Genomic DNA, 16,873 nt, shown 5'->3' with positions numbered 1-16,873 from the left:
CAACTGACTTGCCAAGAGGCTACTTTCATGTTTATCCTTTTCTTTAAGAAAAGATCAAAAGCTTGATTTTCCTCTTTACACCACTAAAAGCAGATAATCTGTGCAGATCAAATACAGAGATAATTAAACCGGCATCGCAAAAGCAAAAGGCTTTCTAACTAAATTTAACCTAATGCTGAATGGCATATGTGAGATCACATGGTGTTCCATCAATCTGTGCTGCTGCCAGGAGGAAAAAATAGAGAATACATAAAGTTCTTTAATGAGAGATAGAAAGATAGATGTCAGCCTAGTAATCAAATACAATCTAATACTATCTAACGAGCAGGAACATTCAACCGTCTGCTATTGGTAACCCTACTTTGCACCAGGTTATCTTTTTTCACATGGTCCCAACTCCACCTTTATGTCCTTAAAGATGTACTCTTTCTTGCAATTACAACGGAACAGTAAATCTTCTTGTATATGCGTATTTTATGGATGATGTAATAAACATAATCCGTACCCACGAACATGGGATATGGGTAAAACGTCACGCAACGTAACTACATACCATAAGGAATGCCAAACGCACTTTTCCTTATACTTACACTGTTTCCTACTTGTGGTAAAGGTTCAGGTGGCATAGTAATATTTTTGCAGGAGCAAAGACTTCTGCAATGACCCTCTATCTCCAGCATTTTGTGACACTTTGAGCAAAAAACACACTACCACAAACTATCAGCCTCATTTTTAACGTGAAGCGTTAGTATATTTTTATTCGGTGTCAAACAAAGGACAACTGCGTTGGCGACATTGCTTTCTTGGATTTCTGTTTGACCAAGACATTCCCCTTACTTTGGCAGCGTGCACACGATGCATTAGTCATTGAAAGCCATCTCTGTAGATAACGCTCCACATGAGGCGCAGGATGACAGTAATCGGTTACCTATTAAAAATAATTGTCTTATGACAGTTATACATAAATCATTCTCACCGACATTACCGCTGCCAGGAATAGTATGATTTAAAAGTTGCTTAGATTTAAAGGGAAAGTCAATCTACCAACACTATAACTACAAAATAGAGTAATGGTCTATCCCATCTAAAGCCAACCTTTAAAGTGACAGCCTCACCAAACAACAATACAAATTTAAGTTCTTTTGACTAATTTAATACTAAAAAATAAAAAAAAAAAGCTTACCTTACGGAAAAGCCGCAAGAGAATGGTTCCACGACTGACAACACTCACTGGTTGCTTCAAGCAGCCAGTCGGTGGCAGGAAAGCGCTCCCAATGAAAGCAATGGCTACACTTTCTGAATCATTAGTATGATGGCGGCAGAACACATCTCCACATAGGTGGGGAACAGGGTAAATGCATATCGAAGGATTCCTAAGGATTCCCAATGCATTCGCAACAGAGACCACGTATAAATGTAAAGGGACAGCTAAGCTATAGAGTACATTAAAATGCATGATGGCTGCAGCGGCCCTGGAAGGAAGAAGCCTTATAATGCTATCCGTATCCCTGAAGGAAATACAAATTCAACTTCCAACCATCTTTTTCTTACTAAACATTGTGTGCCTGGTATAAGTGTTAAATCGAACCTGACATTTAGCATGCTTTTAAATTCTGCTGCATTTGGTGTTTTAATTACCATAAATATGTGATTACAACATATAAACAAACACAGCATAATTCAGATGGCTCAGACAATAAACTAGCATATTTTTTCTTTATTTTTCATAAATAAGCAAAAAACAAAAAGTGCTTTATGTACAGATATTATTACAAAATACATGTGCCATATAAGCAACAACCATGTATGTACACGGCCATGTATATCTGTGCCAGGAATAATATTTGCCAAGCAAATCGCTAATTTCCTTACAAATAACATTTATCAGATCTAGCGAAGGCAAACGGCAGATAAAATCGTTGGGAGCAATGTAATTTCAGAAGATGAAATGTAAAAATTGCATACACTAAAATCTCATAAAATTCAGACTTTGCTTTAGATATCACTACTGAAGAGAGGAACTCTCCACTAAACTGGCGGCTGCCCGCTGCCAATGGTGCCATAGACCACACTGGGTGGCTGCGCAGGCATCATGAGCGAGTATTCAGGTGCGCCCAAAGACTCATCTGCTGTCTGTGCCACCGGCATGGGAATAAACTCAAGGCACAAAGAAGCTAGAGTACCCTAGTTAGATGCCAAGCTTTGTTTGAAAGCACCATACATACAACAAAAAGTACACGCCTATCTGGCACAGCATATTGCTTTTTCCTCCTCGTTTCTTTGCCGTTGCATGAACAAAAACAGGATGTAAGCCAGCTCTATTGTAAACACATTTGTATGTATCGGTGGATTACAACCAGCCATCAACAAGCGCCAGGACACAGTATAGCTTTCGAGAAGTACAAATGGTGCAACTTGAAAAATACTATAACAATTGTAGTGAAATGTGAGACCTTTTAACTGTAGGCACTCGAATAATGGAAAGCAGAGTAAATGCAAAGCCAGCAACAATCCCTTTCATACAGTATCAAATACATAATGTGGTAACCCCACTGGAAAAGATTTACTTGGTGATGGCATTCTACGTGTATTTCCTATGGTTTGTGAATATATGTATTGTAAGAAGTGATGTGTAATTGTTGGTGTAATATATATATTCATATATCTATATATAGAGATATATAGATATATATATATATCTATATATATATATATATCTATATATATATATATATATATATATATATATATATATCTATATATATATATATATATATATCTATATATATATATATATATATATATATATATATATATATATATATATATTACACATACACACTGATAATTCAACAAGGCAAGCCTTTTCCTGACCTGTGTAACTGGAACCTTTAAAGCATAAGGTAGTTAAGCACATATGTAAGAGTAATGCGAGATAAATGGGTAACACTTAACATTATTTGAGGACTAATAAAGTCTGATATTGGTGAAATATAGCAACTGCAGCAAAACACCTAGAAGGCCCAGCTAAAGGAGCAAAGCAAGACAATGTAGTATCATTTATTTTGCTGCATAAATAAGCACGGTGAAACTCTGGCAGAAAACCCTGCTCGGTCGAACAAACCTCTCATCCAAATGCTAGGAAAGAAATTGAAGATGTTATAGCTTTATCACTTACATATGTATATAGCTGTATTTGCATGTATTCCACAAACACAGCCATAAATATACAAATCCTTTAACGGTTTGGACCCAATGCCAAACAGACGATATTTCCTTTAGGTGCAATTGCTGGTCGAAACAGCGTTTTGTTTAATAATGTTTGTATGGTTTTATTTTAAGTTATAAAAAAAAAAAAGTTCTCAGTTATTGTCAGTTGTTTGAGGAAACAGAATTTAGCAATGTGTTGAGATGTTGCAGAATTTGTGTCAAAAGCAATTATTTCCTAATAAAGCGTACACAGGGCACACGGTACAATTCTGTTGAATTATAACAAGAACATGCTAATGTTGATTAGGACAAAATATATATATATCATATATCAGAAAAAAAAGGTCTTTCAATTTTTAGAATACATGAAAAATACAATAAACTGCAAGGTTTAGGTCAGCGTTGGGTAGGAATTATAGTCAAGGTGGAATACGTACATTGTATATATATATATATATATATATATATATATATATATATATATATATATATATATATATATATATATATATATATATATATTATTTTACAGCTCATAAGTATGCAAATATATTTCAGGGTCTTCTTCATGCCCTTTTTAATTGCACTGAGCTTTTTTAGTAACTCATTACAGCCAACATAGGAAAATTAGATTAGAAAATAATATTTGTACCACTTATACAGATATAACAACAGGGACGTGTCCAAACAGGGCAAGAAAACAAATATCACAGGTCTCATTTGAGCGGTGTATACATCTGACAACCTGAAAAATAGTCGTGTTCTAACCCATACTCCGGTGTATAAAAAAAAACTGCCATGTAAAAGTGCCCACGTCTTTCAAAAAAACTGTCCAATCTTCTTTACATATATCTAAAATAAAAAGACTGAAAATGAAATAATTGTACCCTCCCCACCATCAACCAGATGGGAGCTGGAGGGAGTTCTCCACCATGTGTAATGTATCACAATTATACCAGCAGTATACCTCAACCGTCTAGTGTCCTATCCAGCCCCACCAATGAAGAGTGCATAGTGAAGTACTGCAGCTGCAGAGCTGAAGCCAACAACCCCTCCATGGCCTGGTGCTTGTGACAGTTTTGACCGCAAGAAGAGCCAATAAGTGGCAGGAAAGGACTCCAACTTAAATCAATGTAAGCGCATGTGTGTGTGGGAGGTCTCATTTAACCCATCAGGATTCTTGTGCAAGCCAACGCTGGAGCTGTATGGCATGGAGTATGACATGCGTCTCCTTCAGCAAGCAGGAGATATGTTTGACTGAACACATCTCCTGCAAGGTTGGCGAAAAAGGCATTTTTGTATTAAAAATACCTATGATGGCAGGAGCGTCCCTTTAATTAAGTGTGATTTGCAAAAAGGTACCACAAGCACATGATATGCCTAACACAAAGTATTTCGTATAAACAAAATCATGTTTCCACGATTCTACGTACTATTAAACTATGTTACAAAAAAGTTTAGACATTGGCACATTCAGAGATTTACAAATCCCACCCTAATGCCCACCATAAAAACATGCCTACAGCATGCATCTAGAATTTTTGAATGGGCCCTTTTCCGGGCCAGATATTATTCAACTTTAGCAATACTTTAGTAGATGGATATTTGAAACAAGCTTTCCACGGGACGGCAACAGAGTATTATTAACAGCAGATATTTTTATTAACCAGGTCATGCTAAATCAAGTAGGGAAATGAAACATGTCATTACAGAAATATTATGCATTTCCATGACATCCACGCTTTGAGATACACACCATTAAACTGCAACTCCATCAATAAATATTCAAAGGGTGTTCTATATAATGATTCACCAGCACTCATTTAATCATTTTCTAAGCGGTATTATAAACCTCAAGGGATACTGTTTTGCTTTTAATTCAGTAAAATTGTTTCACCTAACTTTTGTGTTAACCAACCTAATTTATCAAAAGAACATAAAAAGGAAAAGATTGTCATCTTTTCAATGTTACAAAGTCCAGTCAAACTGTATTAAAGGGGACCAGCAATCTTATGACTGTAGACATGTCTAGCATGGTCAAATTAAAAGACATTAAGATGATTTAATACCCAAGTTCCAACCTGGAAACGGTCCAAATATTTAGCTACTTGCCCATTGTCTTAATTGGTTTGTCCCTACTATACTGTCTTTTTAGGTTCATGATGACCTCATTAAATTTCTACCCAACGAGAGCTACAGATTGACCATGCCGAGATCTGTAAACTCTCTAATGTTATGATGTCAGAGGCTCTCTGCAGCAAGATTAAAAACCAATAACTTGTAAGGATTTTACATAGAGATAAGGGCAGAAGGCAGAAGTTCCCCGTTACCCAAAGCGTGGGATCCACAAAATGTGCTACGCTGTCCTGTCCCCAGACGGCTGATTAATTAATTCTATTTTTTACTTAGTAATTGCTTGGGAGCGCTGGAAGGAATGATTTGCAGAGTAATTCTTCTGGGATTAATCGTTTTGTATTACGCTGAAAAAAAAAGAGGAGTCCGGGTAAATTTACTGTGACTTTATCTTAACGTCGATTGTGCAATATTTCCAGGTGATCTGGGTCTTGAAAAATAAATAAATAGCGCACTATTAATGTAGATACATATACATTGTGTCAATCTCTATGTCCCCCATAAGCATGATGAACAATCCAGATCCCAGGGCAGATCAATATTTTCTTTCAGGTATCTACTCCTTGCAACTTGTCTCACAAAACAAAAGCACAACAAAATTATTGTTGGTTTTACAATGTTCACAAATAAATAATTCATGCTTACTCCCTGCCAATGCTCAAGTGATAATTGATTTAACTGAAACATAGGAAGCTCCTGTGGGATCCAAGCTGAGAACGAAGACCAACACTTTAAAACTGTGTCTAAGGAGTTTGTTTTGAAGATAGTATTTCTTTTGGGACGTACAACAAATAAACTTACAGAAATGACATTGTTTTAAGACTATGCACATATGTAAACCTCGTTTGATAGATTAGCAGCTGTAGCAGTGAACGCTTCCCAATAAGCTACAAGTAAACAAGCACATCCATTATTTCTACTATTGCAGCAGAAGACCACAATTCCCACATAACACACACATACGTACATCAGCGTCACTGTCCACAAACAAATGATTTTTTCTGCAAGTGAAGAACTGCACTGGTAACACAAAAGGGTAGTGTCTTTGGGTCAAACAACTCATTTAGCAGAGAAACCGTAATCTGGACACGGTTTTCTGTTAACCGCGCTTTCTGAAAGTTAATATGGGCCAGTACAGTTCATTAAAAAAAAAAAAAAAAAAAAAAAAAAAAAAAAAAAAAAAAAAACACATTATCCCCCAGAAACGGCTTTAACAAACCCTGGAAGAAGAAAAAATGTAAAATATATAATATATAATATATATATATATATATATATTATGATTTGCAAGCATGTGTCCTGACGTCATAGTGCTTTCTAGATCTTTTTCTATAGCTTTAAAATATGGCATTGCGAGCGGTCAAAGAAAAGCACCTGTCATGTCATAGCCTGCTTTGCAGCATTTTTGAACCCTTTTAAGGAGTGGATTAATGCAAGAAAAAAGTATGTAAACAGATGTATTCTGTAAAAGCTATCATCACCTGTTCACATACACAAATAATACAGCTTGTATACATCACGTGGTATTGGCGAAGATTAGTCACATAGATGCTACATAAAGAATTCATCATTATGGGTCCATCATCAAGTTCTAATGATTCACATGAAACCAAGATGGTTCAAGGCACTCAAAATATAATAATACTACTCTTATCTTCTTTACTGATTAAAGTGACAGTAATGTCTTCTTTCCCTATTCAATCATCTGTAAGGCAAACAGGCTTGAGCGTGGGTGTATGGAAATTCTCCACGGGGGTGGGGGGGTTGGGACAATCATGTCACAAAAATGCTATCTACTCCTTTAGCAGGTAACAGCAGTAACATTTGTTTTATACCTAATTACAAACTATACGATTTCAAGACATTACTGCAATGAAACTGTCATTTGGTTTTTTGTTTTGTTTTTTAATACTGTACATATTTTATTTCCATTTCTTTTTCTACAATGTGTTTTTTTTTTGTTTATATAAGGACACACAAAATGTAATACAAAATAAAAGGGACATGAATATTAAAGTCATTAAAGGCTGAACGTGAGAGGGACTTGCTTTAGTCCAAAATCAGTAGAGGATCCTATTTTAATCGCTATCGTTGAAAATAGAGGGGCTGCACAGAGGTCTCAGATCCCAGCCTCTGGGAGCATATCACATGGCAAGAGATCTATTGGACATCGCTGTGGAGCATGTTGGCGCTATATAAAAAATGCGTTCAGCTGAGCACATTTTCCTACATGCTAAATAGCTTAGGGGGCCAGGGAAGAAGAAGGCAATGTGTTATGATAATATTAAAACATACCCAACAAACTAGTATATACAACCTAAAAGGTGTGGACTGGTGAAACACAATCCACCGCTGCACTTGTAGCAAACAATCTAGTTACACAATATTGCTTTAGCAGTTTACATGTATTTCTTAATGTGTCTTTTTTGAAAGAGGCATAATGGCAAAACAACTAGTATGTAATATGAGAAAGCGTGCCTTAAAACGGAACTCAAGGTCTGTTGATTTAAAGAGCATAACAGCACTTAACCAGACAGGCCAGCGTTGACACCAGCTTGATGCTCTTGTTGCCTGGATATAATTTCCTCTGTAGCGTAACATCATAAACAAGGCTGAAGGCAACACAAGATATACTTCTCTAAAAAAAACGAACACACACACTTATAAGAGAAAAAAATGCTTTGATTTTAGGTTAACAAGACATCTTTTAAAGACTTGGAAACTGGATAATTGATGTCGGCCTGATTCCATTGTTATATTACAGGGGACAGAGGGGTTTATTCACTAAGGCAAGAGTTACCAGAAGAGTTTGCAAGAGAGTTGAGCTTCAGCTTCTTGACTTCACTATACATTACGAAGGGCCAAGTCCAATAAGCGCCTGCTGCAGGACGAGCTTGGTTCACCACGTATAATATATAGTTAAATCAGTAAGATTTCTTCAAGGTTTTCTTATACACTGAATTATGCATTATATAGCTCGGTACTTAATGCGGGATAACCTGGGTAGTGTTGGCTGTTCATAATAAATAGTGAAGTTAGCGAGTTAAATCCACAACTGTCCCATCAGCTCTCCCTTTAGAGAATTAACAAAATGGAAAACTCAGAAATATCAGAAAATAAGTAATACAACAGGTGAAAATATCGATATATATAATAAATGAACTGGAAGTAGGCGATCATCAGGAAACTGCTATCTGGAAAGAGCAAGATTCACATGATGACGTCAAAGCTCTGTGAAGGCTGTATGCTCTGGTATTAATTAAAAGCATTCACAAACAGAGTGGATGAACTATAACAAGTCCCCAAAGCAACAAGCTCATGCGACAAGCCTTAGCTGAAAGCTAGCAACTATTTCCAACAGCAACCTGTACCTCAAGGAACTAAACTTACTAGTAAATACTGAAATATAGATTTATGTGCACTTGGACAGAGATGTGATACACAAACCATATTTATAAGTAAAGCATAGGCAAGCTAACATGTTTTCATCGCCAATGAACATTTTAGTATTTCACAATTTCCCACATTTAATGTCAGTGACATTAAACGGTCCCTTTAATGAAACCTCACTATTATCCAAGCCGATTTAATAAAAATGTAAATTAAACTTATTGTTGTTGCTTGCTTCCTGCAATCTGCCTCCGCTACGTTGCTGGCCGAGTCAACGCACGTTATGGACATTGCCATTGACCGTCAACAGAGCCAAGGTGCACTGCAGGAACCTAGTGGTAAGTTTCTTTAAAAATGTTATTAAATACAGTAACAGTTTCATTTTGACCCATCCATGATAGATTTTTTTTTCGTTTCACATTTATATTGTCTGTTCACTTTTATGAACATATAAATTTGTCAAACAAATTATTTTAATAAAATGTTGAATGTAACTTAGGTAAGCGGAAAAACATTAAATGCCCTTTTAAACAATTTAATGCAGTAGACTTACAAGCTCATGTAAAATATGAGGCAACGACCTGCTTAAGGTAGAGGACCAGGGAGAATTAGAAAAATGTCAAGGACTATTCAGCAGGTCTCTTGATACAAGTATTACTTACTGTCGCTATGCAATGCCTCCAAATATAAGGAGCACGAAAAATAACATCTGCTTGGGGAATAATAAAAGACGGAGACCAACCAGAACGTAAACTCAACGGAGATAGGTGTGTAGGCCATGTTTATACCCTGCATCAGTATTGGTGCTACCACAGGAATGGAAAAACAAACATTAAGAACATGTTTTATTGAATTGTTTATGTGAGAGAGCTCAGTAAAAAAAAGACTCGTGCCCCAGAAATATTTTATAGGTATTTTATTATTTGTTCACCAATACCATTTTATTAAATATTACATTCAAGTATCGGACTTCCCAGTGTTGGAGTAGGTAATCTTCTACATTTTAATCACATTTTATCAAGGAACTAGATGTTAACCTGACTGCTCTAGCTGTCCCTATATACAAATCCTACCAGTTTGCTTGCCCTGCAGAAGGTGGAGTACAATGGAGTCTGGAGAACACCGATTCCAGCAAGTTGGAATGTTAGCCTGCTAAGTATTGTACCTCATGGATACTGGAAGGGTTCAATCAGCCCGTTACTGCCCGAAATGCACATATATCCCGTTGGGAGCCTAGAGACTAGAAAGCAATATTAATACTGTAAGGAAGTATCATCTATGATTATATATTCTATATTTTAATAAAGGCTCGTGAGCGGGGCCCTTAGAAGCCCACCTTGTTTTCCAGGAACTTTGTATTAAAGTGCCATAAGGCAAGATGGCAAACTCATGGCAGGGTCTGAATGTAATGTATGTATGTATTTGTTAACCACGCTATTTTTAAATTGTACATCATTATAAAATGTTGTTAGCGCTTAGTAAAAATACCAATTCACCAAGTGCAGGAGGATGATTGAGAACAAATGATTTTGATGTGAAGCCAGTTAATGCAAAAGCCACTATTCCCTGCTATATATATGAGCAATATCATACTGGCCTCAGATAGCACTCTATAACCCCATGCCTTAAACGGTGCCATAATTTAACAGCCTGTTCCATCTGCAACATTAACATGTGCAAAGAGATAATGGCGCTTTGCGTAAGATTTATATATCCTCAACAGGTGCATTCAAAGATTATGCAACATTCATAGGCACACACGTTTATCTTCCTAGGTAAAGGTCACAGCTCTCTGGCAGACACACAATGCGCAGATCCGCCAATTTCTCTTTCCTATTACGTTTGACTTTTTTTTTTTTGTCACGCTTTTCTTGGCTCCTGGAAGGCCCATTGACTAAACTACTACAAAATAACTTTCGGAAAACCTCAAATTGATATTTTTAGCACAATTATTAAAATGCGTACCGGCCTGTTTTTCAATTGAACTAATTAAATGGGAATTGTTCCAAAGGACAGCAGACAAGTTTATAGATCTAGGCCCAAACTATGTTGGCCTTCTTAAATACATCACGGCATTCAGGGGTCTTAAATTCCAAGACCTGTGGCTTAAACAAATACCCTCCTAACCTTTGGTTTCTGTAAGTTCATTGTTATGCGAGGCACTATTTGTAAAGTCTTGTACACACTGTACAGCACCGTAGAATACGATGGCGCTATACAAATCAATGAATACTAATTCAGCACTACATGGTAACAGCCCTGAGGCGCTACAGGCGTACAAGAGACTGAAGAAAAAATAAAACAGAAAACCTCGCTGAACATAACACCCGGGCCACTATTAAGAAAAGCTCTGGTGGTGGTTTCAGAAGGATAATTATTCCTTCCCAGTCAGTGGAAATATCTGACCTCCTTACAAAACGTAACATTTGTCTTTATCATAAGCTACCATTAAAGAATAATCTAAACACATGCAGCTGTGGATTCAGCATTGTTTCTCACTCCTACCTAGTCCCTTAAATACATGTAAAAATAGAGATGTAAGGAGTTTAAGGCAGTAACCATCCATGTCAATGAAAGGAACACACATGGTTACGTAACAAGATGCATCCTGATTTATTTATTCTAGCTTGTTTATCCTCTGTGGTTTGTATTCAGACGCAAAACCAACAACTGAGCTGCTGCTAGTGACTCACGGCCAGATCTTCATACGATAAGGGTTATAAGAGGCAAAAGTTGGGCAGTCACCAGGGAAACCTGTGGAACGTCCCTTGCCGATTTCTCCACGTTTAGCAATTTCGACCAAAATAGCTTTTTGTGCTGAAGTAGTGACAGACATCGTCATGCCATCCCACTTGAGCAAATATTGTCCTGCACACCAACTTCAACACTATGAAGTAATCAAATTTAGCTCTATTCAGGAAATGCTGCAGCCGTATAAAAAAAAATCTTAGCCAGGAAAGTTAATTAAAAAACATTAAATATTAAACAGGAGAATTAGCCCACTTCCCATTTACTATGCAGTGGCGCATTATACATAAATGAAAGCATTAGACCAAAATCAACTTTTGCTCAGGGAAGCTAAGAACCTTTATTTGAGGTGGGGAGTGGGGGGCAGTGTAATGAACCATCTTGTTGAAAGTCTACAATATATCATTGTGCCATGATTTCAGACAATTTCATTTATGAAGATATTTAGAGGACACATTAATTCATAGGACTTTGAATTTCGCTATGCATTATAGAGGGACAACACTCTAAAGTTCTTCCTTTCAGGGCTCAGTAGGGTCTGCATGAAGTGACTGGATTAAAAATCCAGAAATATCACCGTTTTACGTAGGACTAACACAGTCCTATCACAAAAAGCCCCTTCATGACACATTTTTAGTCAGCACATTGAAAGGTTTAGCAAATTTACCCCTTCGCCTAAATTGCGTACCTCTCAGAACGTGTGTGTGTGAGATTATATATATATATATATATATATATATATATATATACTCACACACACACTCTAAATATAATATTACATTGCATGGCCCAAGTACACAATGCATAACTTATCCGTTATATTAGTGCATCATCTGAGCTTGTTATTACACAGCTCTTTTGTATGGCTAATATTATAGTTGCAAATATATAGCACATAAAATACTTTAAAAACAGAGTGTATTTTATTGGTTCGAAATCGCATTATTAATACGGCCAGTAGTTTTTTTCGACAGGACATCAGCAAGGTTTGGATAGAGTATCTAACAGAAACAGCAAAATAGAGGGATAAATACATAAGAGGGATTTCTAGCTGTTCAGCTATTTTTCAGTAAACCACAGAGAAAATGGGCTTTTCCTTTAAACAGGAACACTCTGCTGCTAACAGAATGCAATAGCAATTTAAACCATCACATCTTCTGATATAATTAAACTCTAGAGAGCGAGAACTGTTATTAGCGCTCCTTGCTTTACAAGATTACAGTGCAGCTTCATTTTGGAACAAGAAGAGATAGGGAGGTAAAATGCACCCAAAAGAGCAGTCATTCCTAAAACTGCCCTGAAACGAGCACGAACCCAGGCGCGCAAATTCAGTTAACATAAAACACGGCAAACGGCTGGTGCTAGCATTTATTTATGCGGTGATACAACCAATAGAGAAAATATTCCTATTAATGGGCTCAGACACTCGTTCACTCATCCTTCAGTGCAGGAGTGATACGATATTAGCACAAGGACCGGACAAATTTAAATTAAATCTGGAGGCAAAACATTGAAATTAGGGGCCACGCAATTTAACAATCAAAAGCTCAAGGCTCTCTTGTACACGCTGATAATATATATTACAACGGACAGCAACACCGCTGCAACCTTATTGCATTTTTTATGCATATGCTCAGCTATGGTAATTTTCCTTTAAGGAGCATTACTGTGCTGCTACATCTTTCCCACAATACAAAGAAGACAGCCAATTCTGTAAGCTCAAAGCTTTAATTACCCTAATAAACTGTTGACTCTTGTTAGTGTATCGTCTTCTCCAACAGCTAGTCGGTGTGTTCAAGGATATTGAGCTAAACAAAATGTGTGACCCAGGTTCCAGATCAGAATTTCAGACATGCACGTCTCCAAATGAGGTTTTCCAACCTCGCGACATAATGACAATTTGATGTTAATGAACATCATGAAAGGATACTAAGTTAATATGTCTGATATTCAGCGAGCCATAGACTGTTAAGGTTACAGTATTTTCTGCCTAAGGAGTCGCACAGTTGCCAAACAGCATATAAGTAGACCGGTTATCTTATTCTATTGGTTTCTATTATATCTATTGATTTGAAAGCAGACTTCTCACTTTCTCCCAAATTCTATATTTGATAGAGAATATAGATTACAAAAATAATTTAATTGCTTACAGATTAAAATGAGAAATATATGTATCCTATTGTACAATGCTGCAGAATATCATGGATCGATATAAATCAATTAGAAATCAATCTAATGTGTATAACACAGGGAAAGTCACCTTAATGTCTTTCCCAGCACCTACATGATCTCCTACTTATAGGTTTCTAATTGTCGATCCAGGCAGCATGTGTAAGGGTGTCCCGCTGTACCCAGCCGCTAAAAAGGACATAAATATTTACACAATATACCAGCCACATATCACGAGGAAACTGAAAACAGGAAGTGAAAGGTTTAAAGAGAATGATATTTTGCGTGACTGAGGTAATCAGTGGTTTCCACTCAATTAGTCACTTGCCATGTTATGTAAATATGAGAGTTTGCACCTTGGCTATTATCCCATTCCTATCATTACAGCATTCAATGGTTATTTACGGTTCTAGCATAACACCTATAGCTTATACAGATGGCAGCCCTGTAAGCGTGATTAGCCATCTTATTCGAGCAATCAAGTAATGCTCTGCAGTCTTCTGCTTACTATAGGTACAATTTCTACACAAAACAACGGAAGCTATGCATACGAAGTGCTTACGGATCAACGTTTTGATTGCTGTTCAAACGGTATGGTAAGCAATTGGGGACGGTAAATAGTTTATTATGCTCCACATGAACTGATATTAGTGTGTTAATCTAATGTAGTCAGTGAATAACCACAGTACTCAAATTGGTCCGTTGTATCAACAACCACGCAGAACCCAAGTAGATCTACATATTCCCATAATACTTCTAGAAAGACCCACGAAACAGTAATATTTTAAGTAAAAATGAAATTTAACAGCAACATGTGTTGGCATACCCAACTACACTTATAATTATATTGCTGTTTGTTAAAATTATTGGTTGAGGAAGCACTTTTTTTAACTTCCTGTTTCTAAGGGGAAGTAAACATTTACAGCACTGACTCCGAAAATACTTCAACTACAGTCCTCATGTTCCCCCCAATGAGTTATTTGAAGGTGCTGTTCTACCTACTTTGCAGAATGTAACACTTATAACTAAATGCAGAAACATTACTACTAGTACTGTTGTCTAAACCCTTCAAAGAAATCATTCTTTAATCATGCGTCTCATTCAAAAGCCACGACACAAAAAAAAGCTTACTAATCATGTGTTTGTATGCGATTAAAACTATAGCGGGGGGGGGGTGAGGTTTCTTTGGTTAATATAACAGAGGACTTGATTATTGTTTTTTTTTTTTATTAGGGTGGAACAGCACCTTTAACTGTCACAGGTACTAGAGGCAAATACTGATAGGGCCACCCATGCTCTTCTGAAGAGACATACATGATACTTTAATTTCAATAAAATATAAGGCTTTATGAAGACAAAGCTTTCAGCTTCCCAATCTACTACTGCATGGCATTAGCAGATATTTTTTTTAAAGATAATATTGACTTCCATTTAGTTTCTGATCATCAGAGTCACCTGCAGCTCACTAGCTTTGTGGTAAATGGTGTCCAGGCAATAAGGTGGTTAGGTGACCTTGTCTGTGATATTCTGATGAGTATGCATTTTTACTATTTCAACTATGCTTTCTCACTCGATGAGCAAGGAGAATTAAATAATGATCATGGAGTCAGTTGGTGCCCAAGCTCCGTCATAAATAACATGGCAATGAAGATGATCGCCTGCACCACTGCTTACACAAAGGCATATCTGTAATAACGGACAAGGTTATGTGCGTGAAGAAAATTGCCAAGATATAGTGAACTTACTGCCAAATGCTGTAAGACCCGTTAGAAAAATCTCTCAGTTAGAACGCTTACTGCACGCTACAATAAAGCATAGCAATATTTCTGAAGTATGGACAAGGCTATAAATTAATTTTTAGAGTGCTGCATAGAAAAGGATTCTGCAAAATTTGGTATGTGGTTTCCAAAGTGACTATAGTATAGCAAGGAGGATCAGCTACTGATCAGATCTTTGTGCTTTAATGTGCATTTTTCTTGGAATAGGAGATCTGCAAACTACGTACTAGTATGGATGCATCATATGTCTACCCTCTGGAGCATATATATGAACACAACTATTTTCATGTTTTCACTTACAGCTCCTTCTCTTGGACCACTCCATTACTAAAGTGGTTTATCAGCAAACTAACATAAGAACAAATTTGCTGAGGGTTATGCAGGGCCAACGTGACCCTTGTCTCAGATGAAACCTACGAAGGTTTGGCCTTCAGAATACATAGATAATGTAACTCATTTATCTCAACATAAATCACTGTCTAATAAGCTCCAGTGGCCAACGTTTTGTTCTTAAGAATAACGTAATAAAGGTTTATTGAGTGCCATCATCATGATAAGATGTAAAACTACAGAAAGTAAAATGAAATATAAAAAAAAAAAAAAAAAACTTAACATTTTAAGAATTTGTTGGAACAATCCAGGTTGTACTTAAAGGTTAGATAACCAGTGCCAGTGTTTAGAGACCTTTATTTAGTTGTTACGAGACGTTTTAGGCATAGAACATATGCCCAGACCTTAAATCCACGCATTTCCATATATTTGAATAAGTCAGAACAAAACAGGTAAGTAAACAGACTGTGCACAACAAAATTTACAAAATGTGCTGTATTAATCAGCTTTGGTGAAGTATTTTCACTTTGTATTTTGTTAATCCAAATATTTAATAATACAGTTTCTCAGAATTAAATGGGGAGAGGCCTAAAAATCTTGCCTTCTCCCATCAGGAGAGTAAAAAAAAACATGCCAAATAACTGCAAATACATGTGGTAGCATTTTAGATGGGGCTTTAGTATTTCTTGGAGGAAGAATACTGGGATATCAGGATGTCTCCTGGGGATATTAGATAAGGTTGAGCATGTGGGGAGATTTAAAAAGTCCATGTTTAATGTTGTATGTAATTAAAAATACGGCATTAAAAAATATATTATAATGAAAATGATAACATGAAGAATGCAGAAGTTCCTTTCGCTAAAACACAACCACCTTTTCACGACTGTCATCATAGTAACTACGCAATGCATAGATAGATTTATTTTGTGCGCCCTACCATGTAGAATACATGGGGATCAGTTTGAACAGGTCTAAAGGGCCTTGCGTGCCTCATGCTACCAGACACTACATTTGGATCATAGCATCTAAGCTGTGATTAAAGAACATGTTTAGGTAGTGCTACTGATGACATATCAGATGCATTTTTATTATATCATCTATTAATAAACATCACA

The 16,873-nt window shown here is 36.6% G+C and overlaps 2 protein-coding genes across 5 annotated transcripts in view; one reads left to right on the top strand and one right to left on the bottom strand.

The window, feature by feature from the left end:
- The window catches only part of ISCA1 (iron-sulfur cluster assembly 1), a 521,537-nt gene that overhangs the window by 163,306 nt on the left and 341,358 nt on the right, over positions 1 to 16,873 (top strand). The gene's annotated exons all lie outside the window — the stretch shown is intronic.
- The window catches only part of DAPK1 (death associated protein kinase 1), a 69,501-nt gene that overhangs the window by 46,646 nt on the left and 5,982 nt on the right, over positions 1 to 16,873 (bottom strand). The gene's annotated exons all lie outside the window — the stretch shown is intronic.

The sequence above is a fragment of the Spea bombifrons genome, chromosome 1, assembly GCF_027358695.1.
Source record: "Spea bombifrons isolate aSpeBom1 chromosome 1, aSpeBom1.2.pri, whole genome shotgun sequence".
Classification (NCBI taxonomy): domain Eukaryota; kingdom Metazoa; phylum Chordata; class Amphibia; order Anura; family Pelobatidae; genus Spea; species Spea bombifrons.
This window is presented reverse-complemented; position numbering and strand designations above follow the sequence as displayed.